The 8,047-nt window shown below is 38.2% G+C and overlaps 1 pseudogene; it reads left to right on the top strand.

Moving 5' to 3' along the window:
- Window positions 1–474: 474 nt before the first annotated feature.
- Window positions 475–1,020, top strand: LOC134359025 (sin3 histone deacetylase corepressor complex component SDS3-like; annotated as a pseudogene).
- The last annotated feature ends 7,027 nt before the right edge of the window (window positions 1,021–8,047 follow it).

Genomic DNA, 8,047 nt, shown 5'->3' with positions numbered 1-8,047 from the left:
GAATAGCTCAGGAAAATCCAGTTGGACTGGCATACCATCAAGGCACTAGTTGTATTAACAAAGGAGGGCAGCTCAACGGGGAAGATGTCTGCAGTTCTCCTCTCACCCATAATCTCACTATTACAATGACAAGGAGGAGCTAGACAGTGTCGATGGTGAGGGTGAACACAGTATCCGTGGCTGCGACTCGGATGAAGATACAGCGGATGCAAGGGAGACAGATTTTGCCAATCAGCAGGATGATGAAGACTACCTGGAAGTAAAAGAGCAGACCTACCAAGAGAAATTGACATCTCTCAAAAGACAGCTGCAGCAGTTACAGCAAGGCATTTTGAAGGAGTATCAGAAAAGGATGAAGAAACTAGATCAACAATACAAGGAAAGAATACGAAATGCAGAGCTTTTTCTGCAACTAGAGACAGAACAAGTGGAAAGGAATTTTCTTAAAGAGAAGAAAGCAACATAAAGGAATTTGAAGATAAAAAGATTGAGTTAGAAGCAAAGAAAAAGATGATTGAGAATGAGAGGCTAACAATGGAACTCACAGGAGATTCTATGGAGCTAAAGCCAATAATGACTAGGAAACTAAGAAGGAGACCTAATGACCCTATTCCAATTACAGACAAAAGACGAAAACCTGCACCTGTGCAGCTAAATTACATGTTAACAGATGAACAGATAATGGAAGATCTGTGAACTCTCAATAAGTGTAAATCTCTGAAAAGACCAGCATCTCCGTCTTCTCCTGAGCATCTTCCCAGCACTCCTGTTCAATCACCAGCACAAAGATATGAAGCACGAATAGAAGATGGAAAGTTATATTATGCTAAGAGATGGTATCATAAAGGTCAGGCTACCTATTTGGAATCTAAGGAGAATATGAAGATTGGCTGTGTAATTAGCTCAGTTGGAACAAATGAGATATGGGTAAGGAAGACAAGTGATTGCACAAAGATCCATATATACCTAGGACAGCTGCACAGAGAAGTCTTCATTATATGGAGGCGATCTGCTGCCTAGAACTCTTAGCAAGTTGGAGGCGCACATCTTCTTAACTCCCTATGCTCAGAGGTCAACTTTTCATGACTTTTATATGGAAATCTGTATTAAAACAAACAAGTTTATTGACAGATGTTGCCTGGAGAGGCAGAGAAGACCCCCCCCCCAGAGACTTGAGTTATAAATGAGTCTTAGACCAAAAGTGAAAAAAAGGCTTGTTATAATTTGATATTATTAAGTTACTAAGTAAACAAATGGTAGGCATTTGTATGTTAAGGGTAAACATATTTGTTTAGCATAGTGCTCCAATTAAAAAAAGAACAATTGATACATTATTAAAATAAAAGGGGAGGAGTGTACCGTATAACCTACAGTATAATAAGGGACTACTTTATGTTTTAGTAACACGTCGTTGAATGCGCTATTAGGCTCATATTGAGCATGTGCTATTAGGCACGTATTGATCTGTATACGTGTGCCGAGTTCGGATTATACCAGCAAAGAACCATGAAACTTAGCTCCCATCTCCAGCATTTTTATTAATAGCATTGTTGTGTAACCAGGCCACATACACAACAGATCTGATTATTACTGAAGTTTTGCAACCAAGCACAGGTTATTTTGTTGGTGTTGACAGACAAATGAGACTCCCTACAAACCTAGATGAGGAAACAGGTACTCCGTTCTCCACCCTCAACACCATAGTTTTGAGCAAAGAAGTTATACCAAGTATCCTGGCTGACGTTTATTGGAAAATGTCACAAAAGCAGATGATCCAATGTAAATGCAATGACTTTTATAGGACCATTCAATGCAGAAGTTAGATGCATTTTTCCTGTTTCACAGCAGTGACTAGCTTCAATGGCTTTAAAGCACCTTGAAAAAACATGAAAGATGCTATGTAAATAAAGTCTTTTATAAGCAGGGTATAAAAAAAAAACACACACACATCACTCCTCCTAATGTGGAAAACTCAAGAAACAAATTGTTCTGCACTTCATAAATATTAATCTGTTAACAAACAATAATCTGATCTTCTAAACTGCTTATAGTTTCATCATTCAATGCTGAAAAGCTTTTTTTATCACTCTTGTTCAGGCTAACGTATCTCGTATATTTATTACTTTGACTATACATAAAACTCTGTAGGATCTCTGGATGAATTGCCTATTAGACAGTTCATGCAACATTAACATTAATTGCATTTTATGCACAATTAGCTTGAAGCATCTTGAAACAATTACGGTTGTTTTAGGAGAAGACAATTTCCTCTGGAACTATGTGGGTGAAAATCAAAAAGGTTTATGTACTGTGCAAAATGTCTGTTCTACACTAATTAAAAGTCTTTATAAAATTTAGGCCACCATAACATAGTCGAATAAAAACTTACAACTTTACAAAGCAGAGATAGCTTATCTCGTATGTTGTGTAATGCAAAGGCAATTGATGTTTGCAATGATTCCCACACATTGAACTGTCCACAGTTCAATGGGTCTTACCTTTCAGCATCTTGATAAACATGGAGTAAGGTTAGGCATTTGCACCAAGATCCATAAGAAATGATAGCATTAGATCATGACATAATTCAACAGTCAAAGCTGAGTCAGCAGCTCATTTGACATTTCTCCTGATCTGTTTTTTTAACCTTTGAAGTACAATAGGTAGGATCTATATGGGTGTATGCAAGAGAAATCAGTCTGACAATACTGCTGGAATTTTTTGAAATTCTTGCTAGCAGAATAAATAAGGAAGAGGCAGTTGATGTGATTGTAACTAGCAGAAAACCTTTAGTAATATACCACACTAAATTAGAGCATGTGTATCAGAGATAATAGAAAAAGAATTAAAAATTAAACAGAAAATATGACAACGTAAAATGAAACAGAAATTCTATACATACATAGCAAGTCAGGCAGACACATAGTAAGAGAAATAATTGGTTAATTTATTAATAATTCATGCTGAGGAAGGGTCCTGGACCCAAAGTGTGAACTGTTTCTCTTTCCATGGAAGCTACCTAACTTGCTGAGTGTTTCTAACATTTTTGTTTTCTATATCACGGAAATACACTGGCAGGAATCGAGTACTAGTTAACAGGCAGAAAATGAGGAATACTAATGCATAGTACTTCTTCGTTCAGTCCATTCCCACCTCTATCCCCCTTGATACAGTCCTTTCCCACTGACGTCCACAACACTTCACAGATCTCCTCAACAACTTGCAATTCCCTGGCCCTGGCCATCTCACTTTCACCTTTGACCTCCAGTCCATATACACTTCTATCCCCCATCAAGAAGTTCCTATAGCTCTTCACTTCTGCCTCAACAAAAGAATCAAACTGTCCCCCTCCACCACCACCCTCCTCCATCTGGCAGAACTGGTCCTCTCCCTCAACAATTTCTCCTTTGGTTCCTCATAACTCCTTCAGCTCTAGGGACAGAGGAAATGAAAGGGTTGACTATTTTCTAAATGGAGAGAAAAGACAAAAAAATTGAGATGTAAACTGACTTGGAAGTCCTTGCGCAGGATTCCCTAAAGATTAAATTGTAGGTTGAGTCTGTGGTGAGGAAAGCAAATGCAATGTTAGCATTCATTTCAAGAGGAACTAGAATATATAAACAAGGATATAATGTTGAAACTTTATAAAGCACTAGTGAGACATCACTTGGAGTATTATGAGCAGCTTTAGGCCCCTTATCTTAGAAAGGATGTGTTGAAACTGAAGAGGATTCAAATGAATCCGGGATTAAATGGATTATTATATGAAGATCTTTTGATGGCTTTGGGCCTGAATCCTCTAGAATTCAGAAGAATGAGGGGTGACCTCATTGGTACTTATCGAATGGTGAAATGCCTTGATAGAGTGGATGTGGAGATGTTGGGAGAGTCTAAGACCAGAGGACACAGCCTCAGAATAGAGGGTGTCCTTCTAGAATGGAGAAGAAGAGGAATTTCTTTAGCCAGAGAGTGGTAAATCTGTGAGGCTCTTTGCCACAGGCAGCTGTAGAGGCCAAGTCATTATGTATATTTAAAGCAGAGTTTGGTAGATTCTTGATTGGTCTTATGAAAGGATACAGGGAGAAGGCAGGAGAATGGGGCTCAGAGGAAAATTGGATCAAATGGTACAAGCTGAATCATCTGCAGTTCAACATCAGTAAGACAAAGGAGATGGTGATGGACCTTAGGAAGACTGAGCCTGCACTGCTCCCTGTTACTATTTATGGTGAGGACATGGGTGTGGTGAGGACCTACAAGTACCTGAGAGTGCACCTGGATGGCAGATTAGAGTGGAACACCAACACAGAGGCCGTGTACAAGAAAGGCCAGAGTCGCCCTGACTTCCTGAAGAGAATGAGGTCCTTTGGAGTATGCAGGTCTCTCCTTCACATGTTCTACTAGCCTGCTGTCACCAGTACAATCTTCTATGCGATGGTGTGCTGGGGCAATGGCATTGGCACAGTGATGCCAACAGGCTTAATAAACTGATTAGAAAGGCTTGCTCTGTTATAGGAGTCAAACTGGACACAATGGAGGCTATGGTAGAAAAAGGGACCCTCGCATTAGGGTCATGGCAAATCATTGCATTTTTGGGCACCTTGGTTGAACAGAGGAGCACTTTTAGTAATATACTAAGACAACTGCACTGCTCCAAAGAGTACCATATGAGGTCATTCTTACCCTCAACCCCCTCCTGTTAGACTATTGAGGCAACTTATTTTTTATTCTTTCTTACTTCTCTTCTAATATTTGTATATCTGTGCACTTGTAATGCTACCATGGCATTGTAATTTCCTTTGGGATCAATAAAGTATCTATCTATCTATCTTATCTATGGTGGAGCAGACACGATGGGCCAAATTGCCTCATTCTGGTTCTATATCTTATGGTCTTATGTTCTTTTATTTCTACTTCAAAACTTCTCTCAGACTTCATTCCTCCAAGAACAACCATTGTTTCTCTAGTTTAACCAGAAAGATGAAATCCTTCAACTCTGTAACCAATCCAGCATCATTTATGAAATTTTTACATTTCCTTTAGAATTTTTACTCTAGTGAACAGATTTGTTTCCACAAGTATGAGCAATGAGACACTCTGATTTTCATTGATCAGAGAATACTTTGATATCACTGTGCAAATTATGTTTGTTTCAGAAAGGAAATATTTATTCCTAAAGCATCTCTCATAACATTAGGATGTCTAAGAGTCCATTGGAGTCAGTTCGATAGGATTTTTCTTTTAAATTATTTATTTTTATTTTTATTTATTGCAAACAAAAAACAAACACAAAAAAAATACAGCATATCCACAAAAACCATGACCATAACAAAATCAAATTAAATATTGAGCAGCAAAAGGGAGAAAAATATAAAGGCAAAAGTAAACATACACAGCAGAGGTGCACCGCACCAAAAGCCTCAGTCCTCACCCCGTAAGAAAATCCAATACAGGACCACATATCCTTTCAAAGGTGTCTCCTCTGTCCTCATTATATAGTCTCAGTCTCTCCAAATGTAAAGTATTTGCCAGTTCTCTCAGCCACAGATAGTATGTAGGCACAGAGTCCATTTTCCACATGTGCAGGATTAACTTCTTAGCAATCACTATTCCAAATAATACAGCCATTTTTTCATACATATTGGCTGAAGATAGGGAGCTTGTTGCTCCAAGGAATGCTATGAGCGGGTCTGGTTCCCACTGATAGGATTTTTTTAAAAAAGTTTTTACATTGTTATGCGAAAGCTGTCATGAGCAGTGAGATCCAACAAATGGAAAAATGTAAATGAACACATTAGTGCTTTCCATCACTAGTGATTAGGAAAAGTGGAAAATAATCTCTTCTTCGCATTTGCTGCCTTTGTATCCACATGAAGAGAGCAGGCAACACCTTGGTTTAATATCGGATCTCTAGGATGCCATCTCACTCAGAACTAGACTCTAATAAAGGTGTCAATTTTGTGCACATCCTCTGGAGTGGGACTTGAACTCATAAACCTTTGACTCAAAGTTGAAGGAGTTATCCGCTGAAAGCAGACATACCAGGTGCTGGATTTAATGAGCAAAATCAGAACATCAGTAATTAGCTACTTTATATTTGCTTGCTAAGCATACTCTATCTTAATTTTGATTGAATTTACTTTATAAGAGTGGTCATTCTGGACAAATCCCAATGCCTGCACAATGAGAAACTGGTCAACAATGCCACAAATGTTTAATTGCATGTAATAAAATACAAATATGGATTGGCAATCTATTGTGAAATTCCTTCAAATCAGAAGAAAACTGGTTAAATGACGTCATTTATAGAGCCTGATAAATAAAGTCCACAGATTATGTTAGATTAACAAGAAAGCATTGCTAATTTAGTATTTTATCTTTGGACTCTTGACAGCAACCATGCATGCTAATACATCAAGTGGCTGGCACTTGTCCAGTTAATTAAATCAAGGTAACAATCCTTCTGTGTTATTGATTATGTTGAACAAAACCAGACTTTTATATTTGGTTTAACTAAATGCAAGGGGAAAATTAACTGCATAAAACACTGAACTTATGCAGAGGCATGCTGCATGCAAATAAATGTCCTCTTACAATTCCAAAGCCTTACTGCTTCAGAGCAGAGCAGATATATTCCTTCAGGTGCTAATTTAAATGGAAAAGAATGCAAATATGGTGGTATGAAGAAATGAGTAATGGAGGATTTCCTTGTTACCTCTGGTGCTAAAACTTGCTCATGATGAAATTGAATTTCACTAAACCAGTGAAAAAAAAGGGGCTAGTATTGAGATTTGGCTGGGTAGTGCCTATTTTATCACGGATAGTCGGGCCTTCCTTGTGTCCTCTAAAGCAGGCAAAGAGAGCAAGGATTTTTCAAACTGTATGGGTACAGCCTGCATTACTGGCTTTGAAGCCAGTTATTAAGATCGCAGAAAGAACTCTGTTAGTAAAATTCTGAGTATTGTAGTTGTTCTACACTCAATTTGCCTTCCACAAAGTGGCGTTCTATGCTAAGAAAGAGCTTCACCATCTTTCAAACTTACTCTTCTGTAAGTTTTTAATACAAGAAAGAATTGACTTTACATAGCAGCTTCCACAGCTCAGATCTTCTGAAGCACTTTACACACAATGAAATGCTATGGGATTTTAGTCACCAATGTAAGAAAAGGCGTACCATTTTTAACTAAAACTAGAAAATGTTGGAAACACTCAGTCACATCTCTGTAAAGAAAAAGAGTTAATATTTTAAGTTTACAATCCTTGAGCTGAAATGTTAACCATTTCTCTATCCACAGAAGCAGCTGACCTACTCAGCGTTTCCAGAATGTTCTGTTTTCAGACTTTCACCTTTCAGTTTGTTTTAGGTTTATCTTTTTGAGCTCAGCTTCAATTCAAGCATCTTCTGCTGAATTTGTACCCACAGTTGACACCGATTAATATATGTTTGAAAGACATCCAGGCATCATGGTAGACACAAGGAGAGAAGGCGGAGTCTGGAAATCCATAGCAATGCACAAAACACTGGAGGAACTCAATGGATCAAGAGTCATCCATAGAGGGAAATAGACAGTTAGTGGTGGAGGGTCCAGTCCAGTCCAGTATTCATTTCAAAAGGACTAACATAAAAGCAATGATGTAAAGCCAAAGTTTTATAAGGCATTGGTCAGACCTCACTTGGAGTATTGTGAGCACTTTTGGGCCGCTTATCTAAGAAAGGATATGCTGGCGTTGGGGAGGATCCAGAGGAGAATTATGAGAATGATCATGGAATGAAAGGGTTAACATATGAGCTATGTTCCTATAAGCTGTGTACGTATACACGCGCACACACGTTTTTCAACCAGTGCAGAAAGGAAATTAATGTGTGCACAAAAGATTAGTTACCTAAAATAATGCAGTAATAATTATACTTTTGAAAATAATCTTTTAGCTAAATGTTTCTGTTAACTAGTTAGTCGGTTTTTCAAGTACCACAATGCATGTCACTAATTTACGTCACCTCACCTTTCCCGTTCCGGTTTGTACAGCTGTATCACGGCAGCAGCCACCTTTG

The sequence above is a fragment of the Mobula hypostoma genome, chromosome 2, assembly GCF_963921235.1.
Source record: "Mobula hypostoma chromosome 2, sMobHyp1.1, whole genome shotgun sequence".
NCBI lineage: Eukaryota > Metazoa > Chordata > Chondrichthyes > Myliobatiformes > Myliobatidae > Mobula > Mobula hypostoma.
This window is presented reverse-complemented; position numbering and strand designations above follow the sequence as displayed.